Source organism: Hylobates moloch, unplaced genomic scaffold, assembly GCF_009828535.3.
Source record: "Hylobates moloch isolate HMO894 unplaced genomic scaffold, HMol_V3 SCAFFOLD_23, whole genome shotgun sequence".
NCBI lineage: Eukaryota > Metazoa > Chordata > Mammalia > Primates > Hylobatidae > Hylobates > Hylobates moloch.
The window spans coordinates 18432141-18454579 of record NW_026652298.1 but is presented as its reverse complement, the minus strand read 5'-3'; the positions used below and the strand labels follow the sequence as shown (position 1 = coordinate 18454579).

The 22439-nt window shown below is 38.5% G+C and overlaps 1 long non-coding RNA gene across 1 annotated transcript in view; it reads left to right on the top strand.

The window, feature by feature from the left end:
• Positions 1-4913: 4913 nt before the first annotated feature.
• LOC131382344 (uncharacterized) overlaps positions 4914-22439 on the top strand; it is a 39521-nt gene continuing 21995 nt past the window's right edge. The window contains exon 1 of the long non-coding RNA XR_009211751.1: positions 4914-5041. This is a non-coding gene — a long non-coding RNA (uncharacterized LOC131382344). The remainder of the gene's footprint in view (positions 5042-22439) is intronic.

Sequence of the window (22439 nt, the reverse complement as noted above, 5' to 3'; positions counted from 1 at the left end):
AAGCCACTGCATTGTACAATAATTGACATAATTTGTTTGTGAAACACTTGAATGTATTCATTTAACAATATAAGACAAGATTAATAATAAAACTTTGTGATCAGTTTATTAAGCATTCTTAACTTGCTGTTGGCACAAGTGGTTTACTTTTTTCCAGTTACTGTTATTAAATACATGCTGTCAAATCTCCTTGCATTACTTTTCTATTGCTGTGTTACAAATTACCAAACATTATCCGCTTAAAACAATACCCATTTCTGGCCGGGCACGGTGGCTCACGCCTGTAATCCCAGCACTTTGGGAGGCCGAGGCGGGCAGATCACAAGCTCAGGAGACCGAGACCATCCTGGCTAACACGGTGAAACCCCGTCTCTACCAAAAATACAAAAAGAAATTAGCCGGGCGTGGTGGCAGGTGCCTGTAGTCCCAGCTACTCTGGAGGCTGAGGCAGGAGAATGGCGTGAACCCGGGAGGTGGAGCTTGCAGTGAGCAGAGATCGCGCCACTGCACTCCAGCATGGGTGACAGAGCGAGACTCCGTCTCAAAAAAAAAAAAAAAAAAAGATACCCATTTCTGACATCACAGTTTCTGTAGGTCAGAAGTCTGGCATGGCTTAAATGGGTTCTCTGCTAAGGGTCTCACCCTCAAGGAGTCAGCTAACTGGGTACTTACGGAAGGATCTTGGAAGAGCCTATCTCCCAGTTCATTCAGGCTGTGGGCAGGACAACCTTGTGGCTGTAGGACTGAGGTTCCAGTTTCCTGGTTGTCAGTGGGGGGCTTTTGTCATCTTCTAGAAGCTTCTCACAGTCTATTGCCAAAGGCCATCCACAGAACCATTTGCAACATTGAAGCTGGCAGCAAAATCCCTTAGTGTACATCCCCATTATGCTCAAATCTGACTTCCTCTTCTGTTGCCAGTCAGAGAAAACTCTCTGTGGTAGTCGGCTCTATGTTAGTGACTGGAGTACTCCTGTATTCGTCCAGGTCTTTAGAGACACAGATGCCAAAATGCGATTAGATGTGCAAGGGATTTATTGGGGGAAAAATGCTTGGGAAGGAGAAGGAGCAGGAGATGGAGGAGGCTGAGAGCACTACCCGGTTGTGATATTGATCTGACCCCTGTGAAGGAGACAGGGAAGAAAAAAGAAGGACGGTATTAGACAACAGTGCAGTTCTAAGATAGTTCCATCAAGGCTGCCAGGAATGAGCCTAACTTCGTGTCCCTGCTACATTCAGTCATTGGTCTGGGAGCAGCTAAAGGAAAGCATGATCTTGGTTCCAATGCTGTGGTAGACGGCAATCTGTAGCAGCTGGGCTGTTATGTTCTCTGCAGTAGGAGATCTGAGAGGCACATTTTCATGGCCACCACAACCGCAAACTCTAGTGCTCTTCCATAGGCTACACCAATGACTCATGATTACAAAGATTCTCCTTAAAACCCCTATATCTCGTAGTTGTCTGTGTGTTTAAACTGGAGAGAGGTGGTAAGGCTTGATGGGGTAGCTGAGCAAGTGCAGCCTCTCTCATAAGGGGCAGCCCCCTCACCTTCTTTTTGGCTTTCTTTATAATGTGGTATCATTATGGTTCTTTGTTACTAGATTTGGGTTTGGTAGCCAGTTTTTGGAACAACACGAAAAGGTCTTCTCATCCTACTATATCTTTCCATAAAAGAACGGGTCCTTTCTATACTTCTTAGGTGTTTAGTTCTTCTTAATGAGAATCTCTACATGCTCTTGTTTATTATATTGTTTTTCTTTGAAAAATTTATTTCAGTATAAAAGGGGCATATTTTCTTTAAAGAAAAATGTGAAAATATGAAAAAGTAGAAAGCGAAAAGTTATACAGTGACCTATAACCTAAAAAGAACAAACATTAATATTTTAAGTATTTTTTCAGGTCTTTTTTTCTGTAGAATTTTATATTCTGCTTCCCCTTCCTCCCCTAAAAGTTTATAGCATAAACCTTTAAATTTTCTTTTAAAAATAAGTTTTTGGTGACTGTAAAAGCAGTCCTGGTTTGATGCAGCAAGTTGGTAATATGATCTGCGATTCTGCTGCCTAGAGATAGCCACTATTAATAGTGTATTTCCTTTCAAAAATATGTAAAAACCTATGATAGTTCTACTTGTTTTATTTTGCGTCTATTCTTTTCCATTAACATGTGATGAGCATGTCCTCAGATTACCTACTAATCTAAAAGGTGGCAATTTAAATAACTGCGTAATTTTCTATAGTGTGAATTCTCCTATTGTTTATGTAGATGTCTAACTATTCACCATTGTAAATAGTTCTGTGACATGCATATTTCCTTACCTTCCTTATGATTTTCTTAAGGCAGATGCCTGGGAGTAGGGATACTAAGTCAAAGGTGATATATATTTTGAAGGATTTTGATAACTATGTTGCCGAACTGTTTTCCAGAAATGTACCAATTTGCACTCCCGTCAACAGTGAATGAGATCATTTTCTATTCTTAACCCGTCGCCCCTCGTTATTTTGGTTTCAACTCACTGGTAGTTTCTCTTATGTATCCTAATTTCTTTATCCATGTGAAGATGTCCTGCACTGGTTGTGAGGGAGATGGTTTTCAGTGAGAGGAAAACAATCAATCGTCTTTGGTATTTCTTTAATTCAGTTTCTCATTTTTGAATTTAGAATCTACCACGAAGCACATGTATTTTCCTTTGCATCTATAGAACAGAGATTTAAATACGCCTGTGTCTGGCTTGCTGTAATCATAGGAGGCTTTTCTGATTTTGCTACTTATATTTTTTCTGCTTTCTCAGAAGGAATCTTTTTCCATCTTGCTCTTCATCTATAGCCCTTGGCTACATTGTTCCAGGAACCAAATTCTTTAGAGACTGCCTCTGACATAGAATTTAAAGTGACAATATCCCTTCAAACAGTAGAAAATTGAAAAGAAAATTAACTGACTTCATTATGGTTATGGTTGCAAAATGTTTGGCTGGCTAGGCTTACAGGTTTAGTTTCTGACTCTGGAGTGGAATGTTTCCCTGTGAGGAACTGTTTTATGCGTTGCTTAAGTCTTGGCGTCGCTGGCATCTGTTGTAACCAACAGGAAGCATTAGCCTTGCCTGGAAAAGACTTGGGGACATCTTCATGCTTTTCTGTTAGGTCTGGTCCTGTACTTGGGATTTCCAGACTTGGGTCAGTGAATCATGGTGGGGGTGATGGTGGAAACTTTTGTGACTAGGAGACAGACTGTGTGCGTCTGCTAACTCCAGCCTCCACTGACGTCTGGTGCCCAGCGAGACAGGCAGATGTGTGTTGCAGTCAGGGCTCTCCCAGTGCACCAGGCCTACATGGCCAGAGCCCTTTCATTAGGACCCAACTTCTCTCTGATGTCAAGTTTCTGTTTTTCCATGGGCTTTTGTATGTCTCCACAAGACATGAGAGAAAAGTTCATGCGAGATTTTAATCCCAAATTTTCTCTTAGTCTGATACCTGAAGCAGAGGAGGCACTCTACTGGATTCATAGTTAGGGTAGAGGTACAGTGCCTCAGTTCTTTACAACTGAGGCTACAGATCTCATCTTGGAGGCAGAGTCATTTTGCCCATGGCTGTAGTCACATGAGCCCCACATCCGGCATGTAGCCCTAAGAGGACGGACCACGGTGAGCATGGACTCTACTGAAGGTCCCATTCTTTCTGATATCCCAGGGAAGGAGCTCTCATTCTCATCTGTTCTGTGTGAGCCCAAGACCAACACAGCTGGTCTCAGACATAATCACATCCATGTTGATATAAGAATGTGTTCAAATAAGCAATCTGTAGTTTGGAGATTTAATGAACCCCACAAAAACTATCCTCTGTTCCCTGCACCATGGCTTTCCATGAGCTAAATATGCTAAGATCTTGCTCTTGGGCCATGACAGTAATGTTATGTCAAAAATTGTCCTGGGTCCAGCTACGCCATACTCTTTTTGCCTACCTCTTCTAGACTGGAGAGGAAGGTGAAAGGAAATGTTTTTGTCCAGAGAACAAGGGTAGATTTGGACCTAGTGTTTGTTAAATGAGAGGTAAGGGAAAAGGACTAGGGGGAGGAAGAGAAGTCTTGAGTCAGGGTTCTTGGGTCTTCGTTGCTTATTTTGAGCCTACTATATGTACAAGTCAATAAAGGCAAAGCAATAGTAGGATTAAATAAGGGCTCAGAGAATCCGAGCAGTGTACACAGTCAATAGGGAATATTTGAATTCAAGATTGAAACAATTATTATTTTCTATTTCTATACTCCCTTCCCCTCTCCTTTTTCCTAGTAAATGCAGGATAAAACTCACTTCAAAAATCCCTTGAATAAACACTAGTGTTATGGCCTCTGGTGAAACAAGCCTGTGGGTAGTTGGATTATAATTAGAAACAAAATGAGTCTAATGGGAGGGGGGGAAAAAAGGAAAATTTGAAATTTGGAATGGGGCAAAATTTGGATCAGAGTATAATGCTCTGGTAGATATCAGATTGGATAATACAGAGAAGAGGACAGAAGGAAAGAAAGAAAATGTTTAAAAATAAATTAATTGCAGCCACATAACAGATCCTTTAGCAAAATTAGAAGCAGCCTGAACCAGCACAACACACAACTCTAAATTAATAGACTATGTTCAGCTTAATGGCTATGCAAGCCAAGGAAGCAATACAATGGTGAGTCACTTAAAATGAGGCATTATTTTTTCTGGAACAAAGAAAAGAAAAGAGAACAAAAGGGTTGAAAGACTAAAATGAAGATAAAAAGTTTAGGTATGTGCATCCAAAATCCTGAGGGGTCTAGAAGCATTTCAAAGCAAGACAGAATGAACAGTGAGAAGTGAGAAGAATGTACTTAAAGAAATGTTTTTGTGATTGTTTGTCTTATTTTAGGCTTCACAACGAATGTAAAAGACAAGTCTCAGGAAAAGATGTAATTCTATGGAAGAAAAAAGGTAGAAAATAACATTACCCAAATGAAAACAGATGAAGATAAAGATCATTTCTTGAACAATATCTTCACATCATGGCTGGGCAAAGTGGAAAGAGACGGAAAACTGGTAATTATTGCCAGCAGACTTAAAATATGTATTTAGGCAGTAAATTTTTTATTATTTTATTTCTTTATTTTTAATTTTGCAAGTATCTCTTGAATACATTTTTTAAAAATAACAATTGAAATGATGCAGTCAAAGAAAAAGTTCCTCCTTTGGCCCCACCAAATCCCACTTTCCTGTCCGAAGAGTTTATCAAAAAACATACAAGAAATAACAAATCTGGAAGGTCATAATTTTCTCAATAAGAAAAATACATGCTAGCTATGCCTTGCTACTCTTATTATGCTCAATTTTGATTATCAGGCAACTTTGAGTATAAAATTTCTAGTATTGCTATTTCTCTTTTGAATTTTATGATGCTAAAATGTTCTTGAAATTAAAATGTTCCACCCCTTCCCACTCTTCAAATCCCCATCTGTTCTCTTGTGAGCACAAGACCCACACAGCTGGTCTCAGACGTGGTCACATCCACATTGATATAAGAATATGTTCGAGTAAGCAATCTGTGGTTTGATGATTTAATTAATTCTACAAGACACCTAAAAAGTGCCAGGTGGAAGGACACAGATAAATAAGACAGGATCCAGCCTTTAAGGAAATCCTGGCATAACACTAAAGAAAACTCAATATTTTTATCCAGCAGAAGCTGGAACTGAAGTGATTAGTGCCTAGGCTTTGGAGTCATGCAGATCTGGGTTTGAATCCAGCCCTGCCACCTATCATTTCCATGACCTTTAGAAGATGATGATATTGACACTTCATAAGATTTTGTCATGCTTTGCCTTTTCGCAATGCTCCATACCACCTCACACTTTATGGCTACAGATTCTATCCCTCTGGCCACAGAAGTGGGCCCAATATAGGTCAGTTAGTGTTTATTACCTCTGGTCACAGTGATTGGTTCAGAGATGGACACAGTATCTAATCTGGGCCAATCAGATTCCTTCTCTGAGATTTTATCTTTTTCTGTCTGGAGCTAGAAGGGAAGAACTTTTTTTCTTTTGGATGATGAGGCTTTAAGCAAGTAATTTCAAGGGTGCCTGCAGCCATTGTTTCAGTGTTACGTGAGCAGAGAATAAAGCAATTGAAAAATATTATTTTATTATGTATTATTTGAAATAATAAAATCAATATATACATACATGTCTGTGTATAAACACAATAACCCCTCTCTTTAGAGGTCATTACTATCCTGAATTTTGTGCTTATCATTTCTTATCACAAGTATAGATATACCTAAACAATTTATTTTTGAGCATTTTTTTGAACTTTATAAGTAATATACTCTATGTTGTCTGCTTCATTCCACTACATGGACAAAAAAAATTAAGAATTCTGACTATCTCAAGTTGTTCGTGAAGTCTAAAGTAATGGGAACTCATATCTCCTATAGAAATGTAAATTAAGACAACAACTCTGGGTAAATAATCTGGCATTATCTTGCAAAGCTGAATATGAAGGTAGCCTAAGATTTTGCAATTCCATGTCTAGGTATATGCTCTGGAAAAACATTTGCTCACGTACTCTGCAGACATTTATAATGACTTGCAGAGTCTCTCTTGATGAGGAAGAAAAAAAAAGAAAGTAAGCCAAATGTTATTGATGGGAGGATAGGTGACTGCATTGTGCATTCACACGGCAGAGTAGTATGCAGGAGTGGATATGGAGGAGCCACAGGTACACTCAACAGTGGGAACAGATCTTAGAGGCAATATTGAGGAAGAATAAACTATTTTCGGGAACAGTTGGACTCTGTGGAGAGTTTTATATGCTGTCCTCTTGGACCTTAGATCAATAACTGGCCCTGACGGCAGCCCACTTTTAGGCCATCGTACAAGCAGGGAGCAGAAGCGGAGCTGGGCAGTAGTAGTCACTGTTCCAGAACCACCATATTAGTCAACCTAGGGAAGGGAGAGCAGTGCAGAGTGAAAATATTCATCTTGGTAATGAGGTTGAGAGCCACCCTTTGCCTGAACATCTGGACTCCTGAACTGAGTTGGCTCAGAGGGCTAGGGAGTAGACAGTGAGGAATTTTTCTTTTGCTTCAGGATCGGAAACCTGTGACCAACTCTTTCCAGTTCTTATCTGGGTAGTCTATATGGTCTGACCCAAAAGGCTTTTAATTACTGATTTACTGTCATTGATACCATCTTTGAGATGAGTTGATGAGTTCCTGATAGCTTCTGGAAGGAGCCCTCCCTGCTGGGTCCTTTTGGGGGTCTATGTAGTAGTAAGCTGGCCATTTTGGGCTTCTCCTTGGAAAATGATTTAAACCACCTCTCCTTTTGTGGTCTTAGGTACAGCACAAAGGCAAGTTTAGAATTTATTTTCAACATATAACATTTCATCAAGTGGAAGGGGATGAAGAGAAGTTGGTTAAGGAGTACAAAAATACAGTTAAATGGAAGGAGTAAGTTCTAGTATTTGGGAAGAATTGTCATGCTCTCAACACAAAGCAAAAATAAATGTTTGTGGTGATGGATATCCCAGTTACCCTGACTGGATCATTATACATTGTATCAAAATGTGACATGTACCCCAAAATGTGTACAACTATTGTATATCAATAAAAAAAGAAAAAAACACCGTTAGTTGATCGAGAAAAAACAGCTAGAGATGAAAAGAAATTGGAGAATGATGGGTTATCTGCACGTTTGATGGTGAGAAAAATTGGGAGACCTGTAAAATATAATTAAATGGGAAATGTAAAAAAAATCATATTGTTTTACATTTTAACATCTCTAAAAATAAGGATTTATCTTACAATTGACAGCTTCTTAAACATTATGAAAGGTGGCATTTTTTTCTTTCTTGTTGGTACCTAAAATAGATATCCCACAATCAGTGGTGTCTTAGACTTGATTAAATAAGGTATATTTACCTAATACAAATAATCTTCTTTTGTTCTTTTGCTAGTAATTATTTTTATACGTAATAATCTGCACATATAAAGAATATCCACTCAACATTCATAAATTAGAGGTTGAGTCATTTCTATAGTTTTGTAGTGGCTGGTGGAGGAAGGGAGGGAGTGTCTTCACAATGTCTCCACTGTACTGTTCAGCAACAAGGAAGAGGCACTGCCGGAAGACAGCAAGGGAGCGAAAGGGAGAAAGAGAGAGAGAGAAGACAGTGCCTCCTTGATTTTCTGATTATACATTTTGCCCAGGGTTCCTTGAGTTTTAATAATAAAATCCCTTTTGCTTGTTTCCAGAAAGTTTCTATTTCTTACAATCAAAGGATTCCCTATTTCAAACACTTAGCACCCTACCCAGTATTTTGTGAGTTCTCTTCATGTGCTTGTTGTTTTCTTATTGTGCTAAGGGATTTATTGAGATTCATCAAAAGTCCTTGGAGAATAGAAAGGAAAGTAGGAAGAAGGTAATGATGTAGTCCCCAGCTGGTGCAATTGTGGAGGATCTTAAAAATGGGTGATATTGGGACAGGTAGAAGTGGAAGCCGGAGAATCCATACAGAAGGAATGGCCAGCAAAAGCAAATGGGAGGGCTTCATTGGGGAGGGAGGAATTTGGGAGCTGGGATAAGGTGCATTTTGGAAAAGATGCTGGGCTTGGCTTAGAGGGGCTTCATATTCTACATGATGTGATTTTCCTCTGTTCGGAAAGGTTTTCAGGGGAAGCAATAGGGACCAAGAGACAGCTTTCTTTTTTCTTTTCTTTTCTTTTCTTTTTTTTAACCAGAAGAGTGACAACTTAAAAACTTTCTTTAAACATATCACTCTGACACCAATGTGTAAGATGAAGTAGAGAGGAATGGAACTGTACTGGGAGGCTCTGACAGTTGGGCCGGGTGAGAAGAAGTGAAGGGGAAGTGTGATATCAATATTCCCTTTCCGTGTGACAATAAATGGTGGACGCAAAAGAGTGAACATGTAAATGGTCTGTGTGAGCAGCCTCATAATGATAATCAAAATGGCTCGCTGCTGCATAGCTGATCTCCTCCATACACGTGTGCTGTTATATTGACTTGATGAGTGGATGGATCATGGCCTCTACTCCTTCCCTCAGCTCTCCATGTTTGCCCAGCTCTCCTGGTCTTACCCTTTTCCCTTCCCATTCCCAGTCTCTTTAATCCAAATTTAAACAGCAGATTTTCCATTTCTTCCTAGTGATGCTGCACATTTAATCAGACCATTTCAGACATTCTGTGAGTACATGGCCACACAGAGTAATCTGGGAAGAGCCTAAAACTAACAATTTACACAGGCTGAGTTGGGACCTTTTTTCCTTTACTGTGGCATTTTGACAGCAAGAAAAATGACATGAGGATAGCACTTATTGATTCACAAAAGGCCTTCCTTGGGAATGTGGATGCAAATTCAGCTGTGCAGTCTAGACAAATCTATGTCTATTTGGGAGGTAAAAAGCTATAGTATTATAGATGTTGTCACTGAAATTGACCTAAGAGAGATTCTGCTTTCTCAGTGGACAGTGCAGAAATAATCCATAGACATATTTGACTCAATGAGTATTGTTATAAATAGTATTGAAGATGGTATTTTACATTTGGGAGAATAACTCTTACACAGTGGAAGTTAGGGAAAAATAAATTGGGAGTGTACTGCACAGTTCTGGCCATGTGGTCATTTTAATGATGTAGCAAGAATAGAGACGGAGCAAATGAGTCCTTTATGAGGACGGGCTGACTACTTAATGCTCTCAATCTGGAAGGATAAAGGTGGAGTAGGATGTGATAAAAATTTACAGTGTCATGAAGGAAATGAATCAGGTGAGAATATTTTCCTCGTAAAAAACAACTCAGAAAAATAAGAGCAAAGAATACATACTGAAGGTAGTTTTAAGAGAAAAAGTGTGGCTTTATATATTATTCTAAGAGATAGGTCAAAATATGGTAGAATTTAAGAAGGGCTCAGATGAACTCAAGGGTGTAGGACTTGTAGTGGGCATGTGTAAGAAATAGGCCATACTTTTTGTTTTAAATCAGAATAACGACATATATTAATTGTAGAAAAATTAGAAAAATTATATAAGCAAAATTTTAAATAGCTTAAAAACCTATAATTTCTTAAAAATAACTTTTGATATTTTGATGTACATCTTCAAGACTTTATTTTTTGTTTTGTTTATGTATTTAACTTATCCAAATGGGCTCAAACTAAAATAAGCAAAGTTGCAATTTGCTTTTTCAACTTGATATTTCGTGATGTTCTTTCCATGTCCGTAAATTTAGAGCTACACAAACATTTCAAATGACTGCTACGTGTTGCTTTGTACTGATGTGCTATAATTTCCTTGACCAATTCCATACTGCGAAAATAATTCTGGGTTTTTCTATATGTTTATCTTCTATGTTTATAATACTTTTCTCATCTTAAAAATGTCCCATTGGATCTTAAATGAATTACATTAAGTTTACAGATTAATTTGGAGGGAATCTTTACAATATTCAGTGATTTTATCTAGAAACAGTATATCTTTTCATTTTTCAAGTCTTTATATGTCTCATTAAAATTTTCTTGTTTTATGAATATTTGTTCTGCATATTTCTTATTAACTTGATTATTGGGTCCACAGCATTATTATTATTACTTTTTACTCCTATTGTGAATGGTTTTCTCCCATTATTCTAGCTGCTTATTTAGGGCATATAAGAAAACTATTGCTTTTAAAATATTTTATTGTTTTAAGTGGACACCCCGACAAACTTTCTTACTGATCCTAGCTTTTTTTTTCAGTTGTTTCTCTTAGGTTTTCCAGTTTAACCAATCAAATCATCAAGAAATAATGATAATTTTCCTCTTCTTTTTCAATATTGATACTTTTATTTTGTTTCTGGGTACATTTTAATTGTCACATATTTCTAGAGTGATGCTAAATATTAGGTGTATGCCTGTCTTGTTTCTCATTCTAATGGGGATGACTTTATTATTATATCTTTAGTTTATTATATTAGTAATTGCCAGGCATGGTGGCTCACACCTGTAATCCCAGTGCTTTGGGAGGCAGAGGCGGGCAGATCCCAATCAGTTTTTTACATCTTAATTTTTAATGCTTAATTTTTACTGTTTATTGCTTAATAAGAATATTTATGTTATAGATTTTCTACTGAGTGTATCTTTGGCCAAACATCACATAAACCATGGAAAATATGATGTGATGCTAATAGTATTTTCTTCAGAATTTGTACTATTTTGCTGACCAAATAGTTTGGAAGAGTACTTTTTAATTTCTAAGTATCTTGATTTTTTTGTCTATTATTTTGTTTTTAATTTCTGGCATTATAATTGTATTTTTCAATTTAAAAAATATTCTTACTTTTGACTATTTGATCTTCCAATGGAATGTGAAATCTTCTACTATGGTAATAATTCTGTTAATTTTCTCTTGCATTTTTAATAGTTTTAAAAATATTTCAGTGCTATACTTAGCTTTTACATATTCATTGTAGATTTTACTTTTTTCTGTTTGACAAATTTGTCTAATTTAATCATTTTTCTTGGCTTCGATGCTGTTTTTTTCATTAGTATTATTCTTGTTTTGTTCGCATTTGCCTGGCATATCCTTGCTCATCTCTCTTTTTTTTTTTAACTGTTTCATATCATTTTGCTTCAAATGTGTGCCTTGTAAACAGTATATAGTTGAATTTTATTTGTTGATCCAGTGTGTCTTTATCTTATATGAGTAGATTTTATCCCATTCACGCGTATTGGTCTTATTTCTGTCATTCTATTTTATATATTTTTTCGACTTTTTTCTCTCCTGCTCTCTTTTTCTTTTTCCCCAACATTGTTCTACCTAACCCTGGTCTTTTTCCTGCCCTCCTAGTGTGTATTGTCTGAAAGTTACTTATTTCTAGTCTCCCAGTAGTTATTCTTAATTATTTAAAGAGTATAAACTCATATTTGTCTATCAGGAATAAAATGACATTCCCCATGTAAAATGAATGATTTATCACATCTTCATTCCTTCTTCCTTCTTGCTTTCACCCCACCAACTCTTGAGATCCAAATAGCCAAATTCAAATAAATCTTGTTAATCCTTTATTCTCTTTAATTTCTCCACAGCATTTGACTATGTTGAACCCTTTAGATCCAGATTATTTTTATTAACTTCTTTTCTACATTAACAAATATTTCTAAAATAATTATTTTTAGCATTTGTATTAAGTTTCAAAATCTTTTGCAAATTGGTTATGTAGACATTAATGGTAAATTAATAGAAATTGGTTTCATTGCCCACTGTCATGATTTTTATATTGGAACATACTTATATTTGAGTTCTGTTTATGAATTTATTTCCTAGCATGCTAGAATATTCTTCCAAATAAATTTGTCAAGAGACTATGTGATTAATTTCCTTTCTGAGTTCTTGTATGTTTGATTAGCTGCTTATATAATTGTGGACTTCAATGTTTAACGTATCCTCAAAATTCTATATACATTGCTTCATTATCTTTCATATTTAACACATATGTAAAAGAATGATGGAAAACTGATTTTTTTTTTTCGTTACCTGTTCTCATTTGATCCAGGTCTTCATATTTGCGGTATTTCCCTCCCCAAACTTCCAGACTCCCTGAGTTTGTTTATTTATTCGGGGAAAGAGAGTGATAGTTTTCATGATAGATCATATGCCTAAGTATTGCCAGAGTAGCTTTCCTTTGGCATGGATTGAGTCACAGGAATGTCAGTACTTCCTTCAATTTTTTATCCAAATTTTAATTATGAAAAATTTCAAGTATACAGAAAAGAGAATGAGTAGTATATTAAACATCCATATACTCAAGTTCCAAAAATCAACACTTTGCTCTACTTGGCTTATATCTCTCTACATACATCTCCTTTCACCCTGAACTATTTGAGGGTATGTTGATATCATGACACTTCACTCCTAAATACTTCAGAATGTATTTCCTAGCATAAGACTAACACTATTCTCCTCTCAGAATATTAACCGTAATTCTATATTGGTATTTAAATCCAGTCCACCTATGCTATATCTTGAAAAACTTCATTTCTGTTTTTGGACTATTTGTATAACTTTCCTGTTTTCATGGGCTGATGTGAATGTTTTCTCCCCCATTTTAATATTTTGGGCATTTCAGAAGGAATACGGGAGGGAAGGCAATTTAATGCATAAATTCAAGTTGGCATCTTACAATGAATTTTCTTATATTATAGTCCCTCTTTAAGGTAGGAATATCCTAGAATATGCCCATAGTTCATTATCATAAGCAGAGCATTAGGCAGAATGATCCATACATCTGCTTTTTGTGGCATTTAAAAATTGTGTTTTGGACTAAAAATAAATATGATCTTGTACTCATAGAAATGTGTAGACTGTCCCTTCTAAATGAGGCCTTTCATCAAGATGTGTCAGCCCACAAAGGGGAGAAGGAAGATGAATCCTAAATAGCTGACTCACATAACTGACTAATGATCAGCAAGTCTAATAGGAAGACAATGAGAACCACGTGGATTGTAGGATAATTCCTGGTTAATTTTCATTAGCAAGCTTCCAATGTGAATCTTTGTGGCATTGTGTTTGTGCCTAGTGCAAGGCTTAGAAAATCCTTTGCGGAAGGATGATGAGATCATGTAGAACACTAGGAAAAGACATCTAAGTTATTTGCCATTGGCACCATCTCACTCTTAGCATGTTTCCCAATCCTGGGACATTTTCTAATAGAGGAATGGCAGAGGGGAAGCTAGAACTCTGAATGAGTGAGACTGGAAGCAAAATGGATATGTGAATCACTCATCTCAAAGACTTTGAAGTTTGTGTTGCAAGGAGAGGTTACAGAATCCTACTACCCTAGTAAAGCATTTCACTGCATACAAAGTAAATTTTACTTACAAAGAAGCTATGGGTAGGCCACGAAAAATGAGACCGAGAAATAATTGGAAAGGCGGCAGAGGAAAGATGAGAGAGTTTGAGTAAGTCCTGAAAGCCCAAAGGCTAAGAATACCAAGAAAATTTAAAAACACACGGAAGATTGAAAAGCACATGTAGCTGCAGGGAAGGTTGGCCGAAGAACAGAAACAGAGAAAACCATAGGAAATGGAAAAGAGGGGAAATGGAAAAGGATGAAGATGTTACCCTTACAGGAATGCAGACGCACATGGGAAGATGCCAAAAAGCCAGGCGAATAAATGCTGTGGATGGAATTTAGGGTATGTAGCCGATTGGAATTAAAGCAAACCCCACCACTACACTAGTCATAGAGGATGGGGAGATGACCAAAAACCAGGGGGAGTACAATGTGGGTTTAAACAGAAGGTAATATATTGTATTCAGAGGCACTTGAGCATACAACATAGCAATTAGACACACCATCTGAAGAATGCAAGTGCAAAGGGCAAAATACAGAAAAGAATGTCTGGCCACACTATATATAAACCTGTAAGTCTGAGATAAATGTCTCTTTGTCTACTCTAGTTACTGTTTGCTCCTTTGTTGACATGTAAAACATGTCCACAAAGTGGTTGGGGGTGTATTTTAGTGAAATGAAGCTCATGGCAGAAAACAGAAGACAGAGGATTTTATGAGATTGGGAAAATTCATAATATCACAACAGATTTCTTTCTTCATTGTTCCTGTGTGTTCTGCAGAATAAATATCAAGGTTTAATGTCTTTGCACTCTGAGCACCTCTGAATTTTGAACTTAATTGCAAATTGTTTAAGCCAGAGCATGTTTTGAGCTTTATTATTGCTTCCTGTGGCAGCCTTGGGGTCACCTTTGAGGAACTCTGCCCTTCTAAGAATTAAGCTGACTGCCTGGTTCTAAGCTTTGTATTTTGGGGAAAGAATTTTGTCTGTAACTGCATATTTGTGTTTTTGACCCAGTGGAGTTCGAATTTGCCTTGTAAGGAATCATATTCATCCTTTGGCACCTGAAAGACAGGATGCCATCTTGAATGACCAGAAACAAGAATATCTCTTACCTTATCCTTTTACCTCTAGTCCATCATCTTTTCTACAGTGGAATGATCTTTTTAAGAAATACAATCAAACCCACTACTTAACATGGTAAGTGATGTCAGAACTAGCTCAAAGAAAGAAAAATAACTTTAAATTAGGAACTCATAAGCTAACATACTGTTTTCGTGGCAACTTTTTGTCATCTGGGAAAAAGCAAGTCTCTAGGAAGCAAAGAAGAGAAGAAAGAAAAAGTGGGAAGGAAAAGATGGAAGAATACCTTCTTAGTCACTTAACAAATATTTCACGGGCATAAACTGTATTCTAGATAATTTAACTTTTCAATGACATTTTGGGACCCTCAATTAGAGTGAAGGTTTTCTGAGAAAAGGGGTTATGTCCTTGGAGCTTTCGTAATAGCAACCACAAAGACAAATAGCCAAATTCAAAGAAATCTTATTAATCTTTATTCTTTTTAACTTCTCCATAACATTTGACTATGTTGAAAGACTTTCTTCTTAGATATTCTCTATTTTTGTCTTCTTCACTACTACCACTGCTTTAGTTGCCCGAGCTAAACTCCTGTTATCTGATGTCTCTACTGCAGTTTTATCTCTCTATCCCTCCCATTTCATCATTCACATTGTCAACAAAGTTATTATTAATTCACATCGCTGCTTACAAAACTGTGATAGCTCCCTATTTTCTATAGGAGAGGTTAAAAAATTCTTGGCTTTGAATCAACCACAAACCCAGTGGATGGAAGATGATCGATTCTCTCCCCCTCAACTGGGGCCAGTCTTATTTTTCCTTCCTGAAACCTGCTGTACAGCCACAGGAGACAACAGGGAGCTCTCCAAGTGCCCCGTATTTGGGTCTTAGAAGGAGACTATAGCTTTGAAGACCTGCACATCAATTATTGTAGAGAACAGATGAAAGATTGAAAACTGAAGGGCCTTTCTGAACAATTGTGGCTTCAGCTGTCTGGGCAAAGTGTTCTATCACTCTGAAAATAATACTGTTGCTTGTGTACAATGAGCACAGTGGAGAAATTCCATGGCTCAAGAGCAAAGTGGAGCATACTGGCTTGTGTTCTGCACGTTTACTATGTCGTTTTTGCGGCGGGAGGGGGTGGTTGTTGGATATGAGGAGGCAAAAGGGTGAAAGTGCAAAGGAAATGACAAATGCCTCTATTTGTCCAAATTTACTCTGAACCACTATAATCACAAGAATCAAGTTTCATGGAGAACAGGTTCATGGGTGAAAGAAAGGCTTTTGAGAGACTATTTTTGGCTATTATTGTGGATGCCGTTACCCCTAGTGTGCCACTATATGTATCATAAACATAGTGACCATATGGTTTCCAGGTTCACATGTGTCAAGGTGGTAAGTTGTAATATTTTCTTGGGAAAATACTTAATATCTATTTGGGAAAATATTTACATGATCACTATAGCTATAGACTGTGAAGAGAATGATTTTTAATGAAGTTATTCAAGTGCATGGGGTACCTTATTAAGCAAACAATTAGGAAAAATTTAATATACTGAATAAAGTCAGTTCAAAGCACAGAGATAGTAAATTAATGCTACCACCTCAGTTCTCTTCTTTTGAGCAGTTTGGTAAATGTTGTCTTCTTTTTAATAATCTTAGAGTGGAACAATTCTAGAGTTGAACTGATATAAGCATAAATCTTTGGGCTGGTTTTAGAATCTACAATATGAAATTTTGAATTTTTAGGAACAAATTGCAGTAGAGAATGATCCATCAAGTTTGCATATGAACTTGAATTAAAAATCTGTGATACTTCCCACCATCACCATAAATATTTGGTCAGACCATCTTTTTTTTGAGTTGTACATAGCACTTATCCTTCAGATTCCTTATAAGACAAGCAGATGCCAAAATATAGAATGTATAACAGAGATTCTTATATCAGGTAGGATAGATGTTATAATTAGTATTGCCTCTCCACTTTCACCACCCCATAAAGGTAGCAGAAGAGCATCTTGCTATTATCTCACCTAGCCTTCTGTACATCCATTTCAAATCCATTTCAAATATCTGCTCTTCTCCTAGCTCCATCAGAATGGAAACCAACCCTGCTGATTTTCCTCAAACATTGAACTCTTGATAACCAAGTATATCTTGTCAGACTCTTAAAGCGTGTTTTTTTCCTTGTTTCTTTCCTTCTTTTTTTTTTTTTCAGATTCTTGCTCTGCTGCCCAGGCTGGAGTGCAGTGGCATGATCATGGCTCACTGCAACCTTAAACTTCTGGGATCAAGCAATCCTCCTGCCTCAGCCTGTTGAGTAGAAAAGATTACAGGGGAGCACCGTAATATCCAGCTACTTTTTTTTTTTTTTTTGCCTTCCTTGAGATAGGGTCTCACTATGTTGCCAAGGCTGGTCTTGAACTCCTGGTCCCAAGTGATCTTCCTAACTTGGCCTTCCAAAGCTTTGGGATTACAGGTGTGAGCCACCACACCTGGCCAGTGTGTCTATTTATAATTCTGCACATTCTCAGCACAAATGATGCCAAACTGCAGAATAATGGAGGCTTCCTTTTCCATTCACCTGTGCAAATAGGTAACCAGGCAAAATGTTCCATGTGAAGTGAGCATATCACGGTGCTCACGATTTCCTTTTGAGCAGGAGAGCAACTGTGTGATCCATGACTGGGATGTATCATTGAATCAGGGCTAGGATGCTCGTCTGTGTTCTCAGTATCGCCTCTTTGCTCTTGAGGAGGTTGGGCTTCTATTTGCCTTCTCTGTGGTTAAACATTTTGCAAGCTCTCAATGTTATCTTCCAATCCCCGGACACTATTATCTCAGAATTTGCTGCATTTGGGAGGGCTCTGGCAGTGGCACAACAAATACATCCTTGGTCATGAAGGATGACCTCCTCATCTTCTCACCTGCTCTGATTTGTAAGAGAGGGTGCTTGATGTCTTTCTCCACCCTCCTAGGTCCCCACTTCTCCATCTTGTTTTGAGCCCCAGGAGGATGACCTGTGTGGACTGCAGCAGTGAGGGCTCCCAGGCCCTCAGTTTCTGGTTGAGTTTGGCACCAGGAAGCACTGGCAGCAGATCGAAGGGAGGAAGGAGAATGAGGTCCAGGTATTTATTTCCTAGCTTCCTCCCTGCTTGGTCGTGGTGTGCTGGCCATCTCCCGCAACTGAAGGTCTCAGCTCCTGTCACTCCACACGGCTTTGTCTCTGGATTCCACTGCTGAGGCCTCGGGTAGGAGCAGTGCCTTGTTATTCCTAGCTCTGAGGTCATACACTGTGACTTATGGTCTTTCCTACATCCTGCCCATACCTTTGTAAATAGTCCCTTAATTAAACTCTCCTCAAATAACCCAATTTGAGAGTGCCATCTGTTTCCTGCTGGAACCCTAACTGATAGAAGTTGTTCTTGAATAAATGCTATTGGTGGAAGAGTACTGAAGGACTTCACCATGACCCCCAGAACCCAGCAGCAAGCAATGCCACAGATGTACCTACGTAAGTTGCACTGGATCTTGCAGATGGGAGGGACGCTCTTGCTGCGTGTGGTTGCTGTTGCTGTATTCTGAGATACTGCCTGGATCACTTGCCCCCTGGCCTGGGAGCCATTGCACCATAGCTCTGGTTTTTATTTGGAGCCTGAGAGAAAGGAGGAAGCGAGTCCTCTTCATTAGTGCTGCTGGCACAGAAGGAGGCGTCTGAGTCAGCAACTGAGAACAGATGATTTTGAAGCATCGCCTTGTCTCTGGTGCCGCTTCTCTCTCCTCTGGCACTGGCGGCCCAAGTCCGTCCTGGCGTCAGGCGGCCACAAGGAGAGCTGCCCTGAAGCACTGGGCCTGCTGCCTCCCTCCCGCAGTCTTCTTTGGCATCCCTGTCCCCTTGCAAGGCAGAGCCTCATTAGCAAGTGAAATGTTATAGTTTCAAACAAACAAACAAGCCCTAAAGTCTGCCAAGTCGTCTGGGTGAAATCACAAAGAAATGTCAGTGTCCTGTGGCTCTTTTGGGCCCTCTCTGTCGGGATTCAGAAGCTGCAGCAGGACTGACTTTTTTCCTGCTTGCTAGTAGGTGACTGTCTCCAAAGCCGTGATATCTAACCATTGACCCTACCTGATAAGCCTAGTGAGGTCCCAGAGAGCTGGGTTATCCTTTGTCCACTGTTGATTTAGGTGAACTCGTCACTGTTTGGGATTTAAGCAATTCCCTTCCTTGCATCCTTTCCCAGTCACAGGTTTCTTGAGGGAACCCTTCCTCGCCATTTGCTTTTTGTTTTTGGTCAGCTCACTGGAAAAAAACAGGGACTGCTCCAGACTGAGGAAAGTAGTCAGGGACACTGTCTCTGCCCAAACTAGCAAAGCCAACTTTATCAAATTCAGGGAGTACAGGAGTTAGAAAGACACAACAGAGTTGTGTTCCCTGGCAAAGAAATAGTAAAGAGCAAAACAGTCAATTCAGAGGGCAAACTGCTTGCCTCACTAATAAAGCATGGCTCATGATGGAAAATAACTCAAGAAAGTAGGGAGCAAATGGATTTAGTTGCTATGGGAACGCAGTTGGGAAAAATACATGAAATATGTAAATACTGTAATTTGGTATTTTAATGTACTTTTCTATGAAGAAAATTCCCTGACAACGAAAACTAACAACTCTTTCCTCAGCTACACACAGCACTGATTGACAGAGGCTGGGCAAGTGGGTTTCCCAATTCAATTTTGCCCCTAGGACTGAATACGTCTTTATTCTCAAGCATAAAAATCAGACACCTGGAGCAGTGGTTCTCAACTCTGGATGCACATTAGACTTAGAAAACTTTCAGAACAAAGTCAGACACACCCCAGACTGGTTAAGTCAGATTTTCTGGGTAGGGCGGTGGGCTTTGGGATATTTTGAAAAGTCCCCAGTCTTTTCTGGTGGGCAGCCACTGTTGTGACCAGGGCCCAGAATCTTGATTTGGTAGGCTTGGTAACTATAGATTGCTTATTTTATCGTATGCCTTCACTAGGTTTTTATTTCACAGATTTTTGGTCATTTTGGGTGATTCGTACATTTTAATAGCAATAATGGGAAATGATGAGCAATCATTACTGTACCATCGTTAGTGTTATTATCTTCACCATAATAGACTAGTGCTTCTCTTATTTGTAGAAAACATGATAATATATTACAAAATATTATCATTTAACCATAATAATGATTAATTGCTGTTATTTAAAAAATTATAAATTGATGATAATTTGGAAAGTTTAGATGTTGCTCTAAATGCTAATATCAATCTGTATTTTAATAATTACCATCATTAATTATCATTAGCTGTGTAATAAATCAGTAGTAAACATTTATGTAGATATAACTGTGAAACTCGCTTAGTAATAATCTGTACCAGAGTTGGTAAGTGGCATTTCTGTTTTCCTGATGGGAAAAATGTTACAAGAATCATGTGATTCGCATTAACTTATATGTTGAAATCATGGCATATCTGAGTGCAGACCTTCAAAATATCATCTTTTTTTTCCCTCTGCCTGGCTCCTGTTACTTTTGCTCTGTCCAATATGATAAATTACAATCCTTCTCCTATGGTATTACCCCAGGAACAAAACAACAAGCACGGAGTTTACTGGTATCCAAAGAGAATTTGAATGAGTGGGGAAGAAGGATTCATGAAAACGGTCAATATTATAGAAAGTAAGAATGAATTGTGAAAATCCCACTTGGTCGTTTCACCTAAATTCAGGTGGTCAGGGTTTTTAGAGTCTACGGGGGATTCCAACCTACGGAAAGCCTGCTTTCTTCTGAAACATTCTCTCTCTTCTTACCTTTAACATTGTTGTTATTACGTGTTAACTTTGGAGACCAGCCCCTGGGTCCAGCCCGACTAAGTTCAGGTTATACCACTGATCCAGGCTGCTGGGTCTCCTGGAAATAGGCACAGCATGGCTTCTGTACCCAGTCCCCTGGTGGTCTTTGAGTTGTCTTCCCCCAACTCTCCCAATGAGGTTAGATTCTCTAGTTTCTGTTATCTGCTCCCACAGCACCATTTTTGCCTCCGCTGTAGCCCTTAGCCTAAGTAATTAAGTCATAATTATTTATTTAATGTCATTCTCTTCCCAAAAGCTGATAGCTCCATGAGGGCAGGAGATAGCAGTGTTCATTCTTATATCCAAATTATCTTGGCACAGTCCCTGGTCCATATTAAATACTCAAATATTGCTGACTAATTTTTTTCTCTGCTGTCCCTATTGTTTAAAGCTACCCTGTTTCAGATTCTTAACCATAATTTTTTATTATAGAAAATTTCAAATATACCTAAAAGTAGAAATTTTATAAAGAACCCCTATGAGTTTATCACCCAGCTATGTCCAATCTTGTTTTTAAATTTTTCTAATTAAAAAAGATAAGTTTTGGACTTTCAATTTCAGCTCTGCAAATTCTTTAGATTGGAAGTCATCACTTCCATTCTTACAAAAAGAAAAAAACCTGAAAAAATGGAAAACCAAGGACTTTTCTCAGACCCATTAGAGAAATGAAGTTGCAGGACAAATCACCACCCTGAAATCTAGAGAGACAGGTGAATGCAAAGAGCCACAGCTGAAACCTGCTTACCTGGATTAGAAGCCACTGATAACTTTGGTAATTAAATGATAATTTTGATGACTTGCTAGAGGTGGACTGTGGGCTAGCTGAAAGCGAGAAACCTGTAGGGCCACAGTATTATGTTGTCTTAGGGGATGTATTAGTCAGGGTTCTATAGAGGGACAGAACTAATAGGAGAAAAAAAATATATATATAAAGGGGAGTTTATTAAATATTAACTCACATGATCACAAGGTCCCACAATAGGCCATCTGCAAGCTAAGGAGCAAGGAGAGCCAGTCTGAGTGCCAAAACTGACGAACTTGGAGTCTGATGTTTGAGGGCAGGAAGCATCCAGCCCAAGAGAAAGACATAGTCGGGGAGTCTAGGCCAGTCTCGTCTTTTCACATTTTTCTGCCTGCTTTATATTCTAGCTGCACTAGCAGCTGATAGTGGCCACCCAGATTAAGGGTGGGTCTGCCTTTCCCAGCCCACTGACTCAAATGTTAATCTCCTTTGGCAACATCTTCACAGATACACCCAGGATCAATACTTTTCATCCTTCAATCCAATCAAGTTGATAGTCAGTATTAACCATCACAAGGGACACTCACACTTTTGTGGGTTTTACATCCAGGAAGTCCACCAGGTTCTCACGGTAAAGATCCAAGAAAGATCCTCTGTGGCCTTGGCAGGGGGAGGGGAAGAGTACTCATTGTGATATACACCAAGAGCGTTCTCCCTAACAAAGGCCCACTGTCAAGGGAAAATAACAGAACCTTATCTGACTAGTGAAAGGACATCCCTCTCACTCTAGCCTCTTACAGCCTTCCTTTCTCGTCTAAGTAGGGGTGGTGAAGCTATGCCACTGGAGTTTGTGACGGTCACAGCCCAAAGACACAGGCCAATTGAAAGACTGAGATTTAAC